This window comes from Oryctolagus cuniculus, chromosome 3 (genome assembly GCF_964237555.1).
Source record: "Oryctolagus cuniculus chromosome 3, mOryCun1.1, whole genome shotgun sequence".
Lineage (NCBI taxonomy): Eukaryota > Metazoa > Chordata > Mammalia > Lagomorpha > Leporidae > Oryctolagus > Oryctolagus cuniculus.
Window position 1 is genome coordinate 176,344,699 of NC_091434.1, and position 14,687 is coordinate 176,359,385.

At 36.8% G+C, this 14,687-nt stretch overlaps 1 protein-coding gene across 1 annotated transcript in view; it reads right to left on the reverse strand.

Moving 5' to 3' along the window:
- The window catches only part of CNTNAP2 (contactin associated protein 2), a 2,389,242-nt gene that overhangs the window by 1,174,229 nt on the left and 1,200,326 nt on the right, over nt 1-14,687 (reverse strand). The gene's annotated exons all lie outside the window — the stretch shown is intronic.

Here is a 14,687-nt window from a genome sequence, read left to right on the forward strand (position 1 = left end):
TTCTTAGAATTGTTCCATTAAATACATATGTATATATTTAAAATTATATTTTAAATAGCAAGTCATATTTTATTGTATTTGTGGAATACAATGTTATTTCATATCTATATATAAAGTGGAAAAATTAAATCAATTTATTTAATATAGCCAGCACTTTTTTCATGGTGACATGCTGAAAAATATTTATTATTGTTTATAGGCACATGGGGAGTTCTTGGGAAAGTGAACAAAGGTTTAGCTAGATTATTTATTAAAAACTATTTTAATTTTTCCTAAAATCATTTTACAAATATATATATTCATAAAGAAAAAATACATTGCTCTTTGTAATTTGCATTTATCTCATGTTTTTTAACATTGTAAGTAGTCCTATCCTCCACTGGACTGCATAACATACGCTATAACCCAATGAAGTAGATAGATATATTAGTATGATATTAGGGGTACTTGAGGAAAAATGGTTTGAAGAGAGTCATTTGGGAGACGATTATAAACTTTTAATTTATAAACTTACTTTCCAGTTAGCTTTATTAGATCCCACTCTCAGGTAAGAAAATGGAATATTGAATTTTTTGTTTCAATTTCTTATATTTTTCTGGCAAGTACAGTTTATAGAAGATAAGGACTAAATAATAAATACATGAGTATTTGCAGTTATATGTGCTAAATCACCAATGATCATGGGAAATAACAGGATTACCCAATAATTTGTGAATAAAGCATCTTTAATAATGAGATAGGTTATATTTAAACAAATAAAGATCAACAAAACCCATCCTCAACAATGGGATGAGGCCTTTGGGAGAACGAAGAACAGGAGTTCCTCTCACTGTCCTTTGCAGCTGGCACTCCCTCCTTTCTTTCCCTTTGGCATCACAACTACAAGCTCTTTGGCCTTGGGACTAAAGGACTTAGACCAGTAACATCCTTTCATTTGTACTCTGAGTCCCTGGTACTTTGGCCTCAGGCAGAGAGCCACACCATTGTTTCCAGGTTCGAAGGCTTTCAAAGTTGGAGCCACCCTACCAGCATCCCAGGTCTGCAGGTGGCAGACAGCCTGCCACTGGACTTTTCCGTTTCCATAATCATCTAGGCCAATTCCCCTAATAATAAATCCATCCACACACCTCCCTCCCTCTTCCCAACTGGTTCTATCTCTCCAGAGAATCATGACTAATACCTAAAGATAAGGAAAATGTTTAGTAGATGAAAAAATGTATGGTTAAGTATAATGTCAATAGATCCCCTTAAAAATCTGTACTGTCCTAAAAAGAAGTCCATAATTGGAATTTCTCAGTTATCCATTTACTCAATGAAGCAAATCTCCTCAGTCCAGCCTGATCATCCCCTGCAGTCAAGCCCCGGGCATTGCAACGACTTCCAGTGTTGTAGGAAATTGGGCTGGCAGCATCAGGGCTGAGACAGCTACTAGTTACTGGGGTTCCTCAGATGATCTCCAGTGGAACTGAACTGAGGCACAGTAGCAGCGATCTTCTTCCTTAAAGAACCAGTTTGTGACTTCAGACCATTTTCTGCATCACTGTACCTCTGCCTCATTGTGTTAATTGGAAACTTTATGCATCTAATTGTTTCATTTGAGTCTACTTTTTGATACCTTTGGGTTAGTTTGTGAGGTAGTTCTTCACTGGAGAAGGTATGGCATTAATCCATGTTCTGTTTTCTAACAAGAAAAGCACCTTTGGAAACTAACTTTATATTACAGGTTCCCCCCCCCCCCCCCCCGCCCCGTCTATTCAAAAATTGTGAAAACAATTCTTTCTTGCCTTTCAAATATGCACAAAGAACAATGCAAATATCTTCTGGACTATAACATTACTATGCAAATGCAGTCTTATTGTTAAATCCATTAGTTAGCTGTCAATAAGCATAGTGTAAACTGGAATAGGTCCCATTAGGTCCTAACACAACAGATGTATCGAAGGCGGTATTTTCACCATAACATTTTTCTTTAAAGTATGAAACTGGATTTACTGTTGATTAACCATAGGAGGGCATGGTTTTGATGTTGATCTGAGTTTTTTGCCTTTACAGTTTGATGAACCCTGCTTGGAAATGCAGTTTTAGGACATGAATCTCAAGGACATCGATGTTACAAACATTCAATTCCAAAACCTAATACCAAGGAATCATACACCCAGAGGAAATCACCTGCAAACTATCTTCAGCTATTTTAAATGGTAGACCAGAAAGTGTTTCAAAAATTCACATGACGAATTATAAATGGGACATCTGCAGTTTTATTGTTCATGGCAAAAAGGTCTATTATCCTAATCAGATTAAAATTGAAAGGTTTTTTTTTTTTTTTCCAAAGAGCTTAATTACTAGAAAAATCAGATCCCAGTTTAAAGGAGCCTTATTGATAGCAGTCACCACCGAGTTTCAGCTGTGATTCCTTCTCATTTGAATTCCAATCATCATTTTGAATTTTTAATGTGAATCATCATGAGGTAGCCCTCCGCAGCCTGGGGTGGAAAAGGGCCCCAAGTAGAACGAAGAGCATTCTGCAGGCAGCAGCGACGACCCAGTGGCTCAGAAGAAAGTGTGCTGCTGCTTTTATATTTTTTATCCACATTCTATAAAAAATAATAGCCCGAGGGCTCTCTCCAGAGAAGAATCCAATTTCATGATCCCTGCACATGTGAGTATATAGATGTACTGTTCCAAGATGTATGTGCTAGTTACTCTGATAAGTTCTTTACTTGCTCTTGACTCATTTATATTTCAGAGAAAATTTAATATTGTTACTTTATCTCAAACACACAGGTAGGGACTGAGTCTCCAAGTATAAACACCCTGAAGTTGGTAAGTGACTGAACCAAGAATTAGAACTCAGGTATATCTGTTTCTGGAGCCTGAATTCCTGCCACAAACAATCAAATCTAACAAGCGGCACACCCACACCCACACCCACACCCACTTCATTGTCCATGACCTGTAGCTAGAAATAAACTGAGACGTATTCGATCTTATCTGCTAAGATTCAATCATTTTTGTCATCAGATTTTGTTGTTTTGGAACATCATGCATACTGTATGTCTTAGTATTTTCTTAAGTTGATTGTGTTTCTTGAAATTGTACAGTGAAAATCGAACTTATCTTACAGTTCTGACCAGAAAATTATTGAAATAATCTCCATACACTGTGGAAGTCTGAGCAAGGAAAACTATGTTTGCTCTTCAAATTTTAGAAATGAATGATCAGTGACCTAGAGCGCACTATCTTATCTAAATGTAGAACTGAGACCCTGTTTGACCTTGGTTTCTCCAATGGAGAACTCAGGTATCCATCGTTACAGCAAGGACAGAGAGTCTGCCACAGATTTAGCCGTGTCTCCTCTGCCCGGGTGCACTCCTGTAGGTGCACTGAGACCTGAAGGACTTTATTAGAAACGTGGATTGTTAGGAAAAGCCTGCGATCCCATCTACAAACCTGGCCCAGAGCATGCTCTGTCTTAATCCTTTCCTGGGCCATCTGCAATCTCGAAGAAGTGGTATAGATTTCAGAGAAGCTACAGGGATATTGTAAGGTATTTAAAAAATTAACAATATTGTTCAATAATTTTAACTCATATGAAAAGGAATATTAATGAAGTTTATAAGCTTTTAGAGTTTGATATAGGAAATACACTCAGAATATTAAAATAAAACAATGTCATAAGATGTGCTATTACAATAAATACTAATAAACTTATTCAGGGGGAAAAAATCAATGCATCATTATCCCAAGTCTAATTACAAATTTTGCAAGCCACAAATAACAGAACACATCATTACACATGATTTGAGCAGCCTTTTTTTCTTCCACCCAACATTCTAGGAACAATGATTATCCCAAGAGAAACTCACCAGGTACCTATGCTTCCAGTGTGGTGGAGACCTTGTAGCGGGGCAGTGACAGGACCAGGTGCAAAGAGACCATGTCCCACTTGGTTAACATTTCCTGAGAGCATTGTGTGTGCTTTGCTTTGCCTACACACACATCGTGTGGGCCACACTGTCGAGTTTGCTTTGTGCCTTGATAATGTGGTGAATTCTCGACTGTTCTGTGCCTCAGATTTATCTGGAACTGCAAATAACTTAAGGGAATTTCAAGAATTGTATGAAAAATGGAATTTTAAAAATGTCTTTGGCCTGGCACAGACCTGCCAATTGTGGCCATTTGAGGAGTGAACCAAGATGGGGGATTTCTCTCCAACTGCCTCTCTCTGTATAACTCTGCCTTTAAAAAGAAATAAAGCCTTAAAGATGTACTCAACAATCTTCTTGGGAAAATGGGGGGCTGCTATATGCTGGAGGTCATACTATATTCAGGAACACATGTAACTAGTACCATGTGAGATTAAGGGAAGTAGAACCCAGAAGTGTTGGATTTATCGTCCTACACAGTGGACAAGACAAATAGCTGGAACTTCAGCAAGTTAAACTTTTCTGCCTGTTTTCCTTTGTTATAAAATAGGAACAAAGTTGTCTATTCCATACATTAAGTAGGTTAAATAAACATTATCAGTTAGAACCAGTGCCTGACACATACTTAATGAAAAATGTTAGCTATTGCTTTTTTTATTTATTTGGTTGAAAGTCAGAGTTATATAGAGAGAAGAGGCAGGGAGACAGAGACAGAGAGACAGATAGACAGAGACAGAGAGAGAGGTCTTCCATCGACTGCTCACTCCCCAGTTGGCTGCAACGGCTAGAGCTACGTCAGTCTGAAGCCAGGAGCCTCTTCCGGGTCCCCCACATGAGTGCAGGGGTCCAAGGACCTGGACCATCTTCCACTGCTTTCCCAGGCCATAGCAGAGAGCTGGATTGGAAGAGGAGCAGCAGGACTAGCACATGCACCTATATGGGATGCTGGCGCTTCAGGCCAGGGTGTTAACCTGCTGCCCACAGTGCCGGCCCCAGCTATTGCTTTTTATTTCTTTTACTGGAGAAATGCATGTGCAGGCACATATAGAGGGTGATATATAGAGGGAGGAAGAGAAGGAGGAGTAGGGGGAGAAGGTGGGGAGAAGGAAAGGAGTGGGGAGAGCAGGGGAACTGCCCTGTCCACTGGTTCACTCCCCTGACTGCCACAGCCAGGGCTGGGCCTGGGCCAGGAGCTGGGAAATGACCCCATGCTGCCACAGAGGTGGCAGCAACCCAGCTGCTGGAGCCATAACAACTGACTCCCAGGGTCTACACTGGGGGAAGCTTGGGTAAGGACCTGGAGCTAGGAACCAAGCCCGGATTCTCTGATGTGGTACAGAAGCATCATAACCATTGAGCTAAAAGCTTACCCCAGTATTACTTTTTATTCAGTAGATGAGCTTCGTTTTGCAACATCAACTTGGGTTATAGTACTTTACTTATAGAAACAATCTACTATGAAACCATTAAAAATGGTCTTTATGAACAAATACCCTCACATAAATCCAATAGTTCAGTATCAGTGGTAAGAGATTTGCTGATTTGGGAGGATAGCTAAGTAGGTCTTTTGCTAATATCTTAGTTTTTAAAACCAATTTTGAGTCATATGATCAAATCACTCATTTCTTTACGGTAACTGATTTACTTTCTCAAAAATGTATTTCAACTAGGTTATTCAACAGATGTGGTTCTGAATGTCTGTGGAATATTTCCAAAAATGAAATCCAATTCAAAGCAAGGACTTCTCATGGTGACTAACTGTGAGGAGATGGACGGACATGAGAAGATGGACCGACATAAACTGAAAATCTTAAAAAGGATTTTTGTTTCAAAAATACCTCAACATGTTTGTCTTGATTTTGCACTTCAAAATTCTGATGTTACTTTCTAGCTGATATCTCATTAATCAATATTTCACACGGCTGGAAACTTTTTAGTTGCACATTACAAAATTAAACTGACATTTTAAAATGAGAGTTGTAAACTAAGGCCCATCTACTTGAAAGTTCTTCCAGCTTTTGCTCGTTTTTTGCATAAAATAACTAAATTGTTTTATAATATTTTCTCTAACATCTCACTAACTTGTAATTGTTAAGAAAACTTGTTTCGTATGCAAATGTAAAATGGTAATGAAGCCTGTTCTAACTGTGCTGTCATTCTAATGGTATTATTTTTAAGTTAAGACTCTTGAGGTGGTTGCTTTGATTGAACAAGAAGAAACAGATGTTGCTCTTATTAGAGACAAGAAGAAAAGATTGGTTTAATGAATATTGTAAAAAAAATAAAGTATTTAAAATATAGTAGCAAATCAAGATGCAACATCTGTTGGAAAATGCTTGAAATAAAATTACAGTGACTCGAGTTTTCAGTCTATGCTCAATATTCCATCTTGAGAGGAAATTCTCCCTAGAATATGAATCCATCTGTAGGCATTTACGGCGTTCTCTGATATGGTGAGCTCCGTCGTAGTTCATAAGTTTTCAGGAATCTATTTATACCACAGAAAATGGCAATATACATTTCTATCTAAATATGCTATGTAATAATTACATTATCTACATAAATTCTGTAATATCAGGAAATTGATCTAATTTAATCCTGTTCATTTTCATATCCTAGTGAAAACCACCTTATGAATACAGTCAATTGCTTAGGCAGGTATAAGATGGCTTTAATTTTTAAGCTATAGAAGTTGCAAAATACTTTTCTGAGTAGTATAAAGATACAAAGTCATTTTAGAACATTTATTTTGTTCTAAAGGTATCAGTTGAAAAGAAATTTCAATAATATAAATGCATTGGGAAGAAGATATTCCAAGGCAATTTTCATGTATGTTGCTACAAAAGATCAGTTCATTTTAACATTTAGAATCTGCAGACAAGATGGCTTCGTCTCTTTCTAGCATCCAAGATTTCCAAGAAAAATCTAGCTTAATGGTTCTTTTTGGTTTGGACATTAAAGTAACTTGTAGAGCTTTTAAAGTTCCACACTGATTTCTAAGTCATGGAGAAAAAGTACTAATTAATGGATGTATATCATGTATTCCATTAAAATTCCCAACACTAGTATTAGTAGAAAAACAAGATTCTAAAATTTATAAATTTATAAAACCTTTAATATTGAAAATAAACAAAGTTAGATGTATTATTTCATGATTATTATAAAGTTATCTTCATCCAGAGGGAGATTAGAAATAGACTCACATACATGTGGTCAATCATTTTTTGATGAAGGCACTAATGCATTTAAAGAAGAAGGAAGAGTGATTTTTTTTTTTTGGTTTTCCAAAAAGTGGTATTGGAAAAATTGGATTAAAAATGGAAAAAAATGTATTTGTACTTTACAGAGTAACATAAAAAATTGATACTAGTGGATTTTAGATCTAAACACAAAACCCAAAATTTCTGAAAGAAAATACAATTTATTCAGGACCCTGAGGCTAACCCAGACTTCCTAGAAGCCATCAAAATAATTTGATAAACTGGGCCTCATCAAAATAAATACTTGGCTCATCCCTAGATAAGGTTAAGAAGATTCAAGACCCGATAGAAACCAGGAAAAAATATTTTCAATACAGATACCTGGCAATAGAATATAAATAATATACTGAATATACTTAAGTGTTTACAAATCAGTAAGAGAAAACTGGACAAAGGTCACATCCCAAATAAAGACCTATTATACTATTGCAAACCAAAAAGTTCTTAACATTGTTTATTATCAGAATAGATGAAACAGTGATATGCAATCTTAAACCTAATTCAGTGACTACAAATTTAAAGAACTACAGGAATCTGGAGCAATTTAAATTCTCATACGTTATTGACCAGTGCATAAGATTGTACAATCACTTTGGAAACCTGTTTGCCAATTTTAATAAAACTGAGCATATGATATTGGTTATATGACTCCACAATTCTCTTCCTATTTACTCACAAAATAAGTATTTACTTGCAAAACTACTTATGGGTAATTGATTGACAACTGTCAACTCATAATAGTCTCCAACTGGATTTAATTGTATATCCATACACTATATATATATATATATATATGGAAGTATTGTTAGATAAAAGCAACAGTATTTAGTAATTTTTAAAAAGTATATTGCATAAAAAAACAGAAGATACAAAAGATCAGTGAAATTAAGAGCTAGCTTTCTGAAAAAGTAAACAGAATTGATAGACCATTGGCCAACAACAAAAAAAGACTGAAATCAAAGAAGTGAAAAATGAAATATACAGGTACCACAGAAATAAAAGAATCATAATTATACAAACAGCTGTATCCCAACAAATTAGAAAACCTAAAAGAAATGGACAGATTTCTGGACATATGCAATCTACCAAAATTAAGTCCTGAATACATAGAAAACCTAAATAGATCAATAACCAAGATAGATATTGAATCATTAATAAAGACCCTCCCAAAACAGAAAAATCCAGGATTTGGATGGTTTCACTGCTGAATTCTATCAGACTTTTTAAAGAACTAATTCCAGTTCTTCTCTAGCTATTCAAAACAATGGAAACGAGGGAATTCTCCAAAACTCCTTCTATGAGGTGAACATCACCTTAAGTCCAAAACCAGGAAAGATAAAGCAAAGAAAGAACTATAGAACAAGATTCCTGATGAACATAGATGTGAAAGTCCTCAACAAAATAACTAGTTAATCAAAACCAACAACACATCAGAAAGTTCACTCACCTGGACCAAATGGGACTTACCCATGGTATGCAGGGATGGTTCAACATACACAAGTCAACAAATGTGATACATTACATTAACACATTGAAAGATAGATTTTATGATTGGGGCTGGTGCTGTGGCTTGGCAGGTAGAACTGCCACCTGCAGTGCCAGCATCCCATATGGGTGCTGGTTCTAGTCCTCGCTGCTCCACTTCCAATCCAGCTCTCTGCTATGGCCTAGGAAAGCAATAGAACATGGCGTAGTCTTTGGGCCCCTGCACACACATGGGAGACCCAGAGGAAGCTCCTGGATCCTGGCTCCCGATTGGCCCAGCTCCAGTCATCTGTGGCCAATTGGAGAATGAACCAGCAGATGAAAGATCTCTCTCTCCATATAACTGCCTTTCAAATAAATCTTAAAAAAAAAACCAAAAAACAAAAAAAAACAAAAAAAACTATGGACCAGCACTGTGGAATAATGGAGTGGGTAAAGCTGCTGCCTGCAGAGCCAGAATCCCATATGGATGCCAGTTCAAGACCCGGCTGCTCTGCTTCTGATCCAGCTCTCTGCTATGGCCTGGGAAAGCAGTACAAGATGGCCCAAGTCCTTGGGCCCCTGAACCCATGTGGGAGACCTGGAAGAAGCTCCTGGCTTCAGATCAGCTCAGCTCTGGCCATTGTGGTCATTTGGGGCGTGAACCAGCAGAATGGAATACCTCTTTCTCTCTCTGACTCTACCTCTCTCTGTAACTCTGTCTTTCAAATAAATAAATCTTTACAAAAAAAAAAAAAAAAAAAAAAAAAAAAACAAAAAACTATGATTATCTCAACAGAGAAAGAGAAAGCACTTGATAAAATACAACATCCTTTAAATCAAAGAAATAGATGACATACCCACAACCAACATATTGAATGGTGAAATATTGGAAGCACTTCCACTAAGAGAACCATAAAAGTATGCCCACTTTCACATTGCTGCTAAGTACAATCCTGGAAGTTTTATCCAGAGCCATTAAGCAAGAAAAAGCAATCAAAGGGATATAAATTGGAAAGGAGGAAGTCAAACAATCCCTATTTGCAGATGGTGTGATTCTATATATATATATATATATATAGGAACTCAGAAGAGTTTGGTACAGTTGCAGCATATAAAATCAATACAGAAAATCAATAATCTTTATATACAAAAACAAGCCATGGCTGAGAAAGAACTCCTAAGGTAAGTACCATTCACAACAGCTACAAGATAATTTTAAATTCATTGGAATAATCTTAATGGAAGATGTGAACTATTACTATAATGAAAATGGTAAAACATTAAAGAAATAAAGAAAAAATTTGAGAAGTCTTCCATGTACATGATTTGGAAAAATTAATATTAAAATGTCCATTCTACCCAAAATAATTTACATCTTCAATGCGATCCCAATTGAAATAGCAACATTCTTCTCAGATCTAGATAAAATGATGCTAAACTTTATATGGAAATACAAGAGACGCCAAATAGCTAAGGTAATCTTGAACAACAAAAAGCCAAAGGTATTAGAATACTAGATTTTAAGATGTAATACAGGTCAGTTATAATCAAAATACTCATACCAACACAAAAATAGGCAAATATGCCAATGGCATAAAATAGAAACCACAGAAATTTAATCCTCACAGCTACAATCAATCTTTGACAAAGAAACTAAAATCAATTCCTGGAGAAAGGCAGTATGTTAAAAAATGGTGCTGGGAAAACTGATCTATGCATGCAGAAGTATGAAACAAGACCACTACCTTACACCTCATACAAAAAATCAACTCACAATGGATGAAGGATCTAAATCCATGACCTGATATCATTAAATTATTAGAAGAAAACATTGAAAAAACATGGCAAGTCATTGGCATAGGCAAAGACTTCCTGGAAAAAGACTCCAGAATCACAGGTAATAAAGACAAAACAGACAAATGAGAATACATCAAGCTAAGAAGCATTTGCACCACAAAAGACATTCAACAAGGTGAAGAGGCAGCTGATAGAATTATAGAATATATTTTCAGACTATGCAATTGATAAAGGATTTATACCCAGGATCTATATAAAGCTCAAGACACACAACAAAACAAACAATTCAGTTAAGAAATGGACAACTGACATGAAAAGGCATTTTTCAAAGGATTAAATACAAATAGCCAATAAACACATTAAAAATGCTCAGGATCACTACCCATCAGGGAAAAACAAATAAAAGCCATGATATATCCCTTCATCCCAGTTAGAGTGGTTATCATTGAAAAATCAAAAAAATAATATAGGCTGGCAAGAATATGGGGGGAAAGTACCCTAATCCACTGTTTGTGGGCATGTGAAGTAGTACAACCATTACAGAAGGCAGTATGTAGATTCCTCAGGAATCTGAAAGTATATCTACTATGTGACACAGCCATCTCACTCCTGGGAATTTACCCAAACAGAAGTAAATCAGGATATTAACTAGTTATCTCTACCCCTGCTTTTATTGCAGCTCAATTTACAAAAGCTCAGATATGGAGTCAACCAAGATGTCCATCAACTGATGACTGAATAAAGAACATGCGATATAGATACAGTATGAAATACTACTCAGCCATAAAAACAAGTGAAAGTCTTTCACAACAAAATGGATGCAACTGGAAACAACTATGCTTAGTGAAATAAGCCAGTCTCAAGGCAAGTATCATTTTCTGATATGTGGCAGTAAATACAGAATACAAGAAAAGGTATAGGAATGATATGGACATTTTGGGATATGATAGTCATTTTTAGCTCTTGTTTATATTTCTATGGAATTGTGGTCTTCCCACTTTTTACTTGTTGAAAATTGCCTGTGAATATGGAATAGATTAAAATTGTGGCTTTGTAAAAACTGGTGAAGAGAGAAGTGGTATTGAGGGGGTGAGGGAAATGTGGCTATCTTCTTGGAATTTTACCTATGGAATGCATGGTATCTGTTCTCTTTATATTAACAAAACATTCAAAAAAATTTTTGAGATTAAGCAATACTAATATATGGTGATAGAAATTGTAACAGTGGTTGCCTATAGTGGGATAATAGGAATAGATGCAAGTAGAGATACACTGTCAACACCAGAAATCATCTGAGAAATTTCCATGATGTTATCTTGATTGAGTTGTTGTTTGCTTAATTGGATATACTTATCAAAATCCATTAATTATGCTTTCAAGATCTGTGTGTTTCAAGATCACCTCATCTTGGCCGGTGCCGCAGCTCACTAGGCTAATTCTCTGCCTGCGGCGCCGGCACTCCGGGTTCTAGTCCTGGTCGGGGTGCCGGATTCTGTCCTGGTTGCCCCTCTTCCAGGCCAGCTCTCTGCTGTGGCCCAGGAAGGCAGTGGAGGATGGCCCAAGTGCTTGGGCCCTGCAATCGCATGGGAGACCAGGAGAAGCACCTGGCTCCTGGCTTCGGATCGGCACAGCGTGCTGGCCTTAGTGGCCATTTGGGGGTGAACCAACGGAAGGAAGACCTAACTCTGCCTGTCAAAAAAAATACAATAAAAATATCCCCTCATCTTTACTCACAGATTCAGTACGTGCAAACTGCCTACTAGGTAAAACTTACTTGTAACTGCAAAATCAATATCTGTGTTTTTTTGTGGTCATTTACAGATTCACGCGTGTACACAGCAGTGAAATTTTTGAGTCAAGTAATGTCTAAATTCCTGAGATGAACAAGACAATACTCTGCCTTCTTGCTTTAGCTCTCAAGTTGTATGTGCTTTGCATTTTGTGTTTTGACTGATTTCTTTATTTTTGTAGTTTTTGTTCTCTTTGCCATTAAAATTAGTCTTCAAAAGTAAAGTGCTGTTTCCCAAGTGAAAGAAAACTTGATGTCGCATATATGCAGAACACATGTTGTTGGATAGGCTTCTTTCAGGCTAATTTATACCACTGGTCATGAGTTCAATGTCGATAAATTATATATTTAAATAAAGAAACTTTATTTTTTGACAGGCAGAGTGGACAGTGAGAGAGGAGAGAAAGGTCTTCCTTTTCTGTTGGTTCACCCCCCGCAATGGCCGCTGCGGCTGGTGTGCTGCGGCCAGCTCACTGAGATGATTCGAAGCCAGAAACCAGGTGCTTCTCCTGGTCTCCCATGTGGATGCAGGGCCCAAGCACTTGGGCCATCCTCCACTGCACTCCCGGGCCACAGCAGAGAGCTGACTGGAAGAGGAGCGACCAGGACAGAACCCAGCGCCCCGACCGGGACTAGAACCCTGGGGTGCCGGCGCCGCAGGAAGAGGATTAGCCTAGTGAGCTGCGGCGCTGGCCAAAATAAAGAAATTTTAAACAGCAACACATATAAAGCAAGGTTATATATTTCATTAGGTGATGTCAACGCTTTGGTCAGAGGCTCACAGGAACCTCTCCCTATATTTCCATTAGGGAAAATGGTTCAGTATTTGCTGATTTAGTGTTCACATATCAATGAGATTAACGAGAACTAACTACATAAGATTTTACCTTAAAATATATAAATATTTTAAGATTGAAAAAGTAATGGTGATGCTTATTTTTAAATTCAACTCACTTTCATTCAATGCCTGGCATCGTATATTTGCATTATAAAATAGGAAATCCAATATATAACATGACATTTTCTATTAAAACATGAAGTCCAATTGGAGTAAATACAACTATCTAATATTGGGACCAATATTTAGAATATTGAAAAATTTAAATAATTAGGGTCAGTGTTGTGCTTAGTGGGTGAAGCAACTGCCTGAGGCACCAGCATCCCTGAGAGGAACCAGCTTGTGTTCAGCTGCTTCACTTCCCACCAGCTCCTTGTCAATGGCCTGGGAAAAGCAGAAGAGGCCCAAATATTTGGGCACCTGCTACCCACGTAGAAGGTCCAGATGGAGTTCCAGGTCCTTGCCCAGCCTGGTTGTTGTGGCAACCTGCAGTGTGAACTAGTGAATGGAAAATCTTTTGCTCTCTCTGTGTGTGTGTGTGTGCATGCGCGCATCTCCCTATCTCTAACCATGATTTTCAAAAAAGTAAGTAAATCCTAAAAATATTAAGTAACTTCCTTCAGACTAAATTTTGGCTGATCCTCAGCCAAACGTTCAATGACAACACACACAGTCCTCCATTTCCATGAGTTCCGCATCCGTGGATTCAACTGATTTTTCGAGAAATGTTAACAAACCAATTATGTTTCTACTTAACATGCACAGCCCTTTTCATTACTCTTTAAATAAAATATAATGACTAAATAGCTTCTACATTGTTTGTGGTATTAGAAATAATTGCAAATACATAGGAGGATTCAAATATGAACCATTTATATGAAGAACTTGAACATGTATGGCTAGTTCAATAAATTTTATTAATCCAGGACTCCAATCCACAAATGCCCTTCTAACAAATTCTTTCTCTCTCCACCTCTTCTCACACACACACAGGTCTTGGAAAAATTCATGCATGGAAACAAAAAAATTTTAAAAATTGTATCCAAATAAACTTTTCTTTTAATTCTATTTTCTGCAAACTTTTTGAAGTACCCTCTTTTACATAGTACTTATCATATGCATATATACATTGTTATTCATAAAATGTATAACTGAATATATACTTCATGGCATCACAACACCCTGAGAATAAATACACACACATACATGTGCACACCCTGAGACTTGACTTGATGATTTGATACACTCCTGAATTTAAAATTTAATACAAGATGCCAAGAATATGAAGTTAGTGCTATATTTGCAGCAAAACTGGGACATTCATACATTTGTATCTTGCTTTCATTTTTGTAAAATTTTAGCTCCCACATATAAGAAAGAATTATATGGTATCTGTCTTCCTGTGTCTAATTTCACTCAACACAATGTCTTCCAGTTCCAATCACTTTGCTCCAACTTTGTTTTAAATATTTATCAAAGTGATATTAATTATAAATTACTATAGTTTTAATGATTTTTGACTGCTTTAAAATTTTCTTTTATAGTGGAGTTCAACATATTTGCCTTCAATTGTTGTATAAGGCCAGCCCTTGTCTATTGTCCTGTTGTAC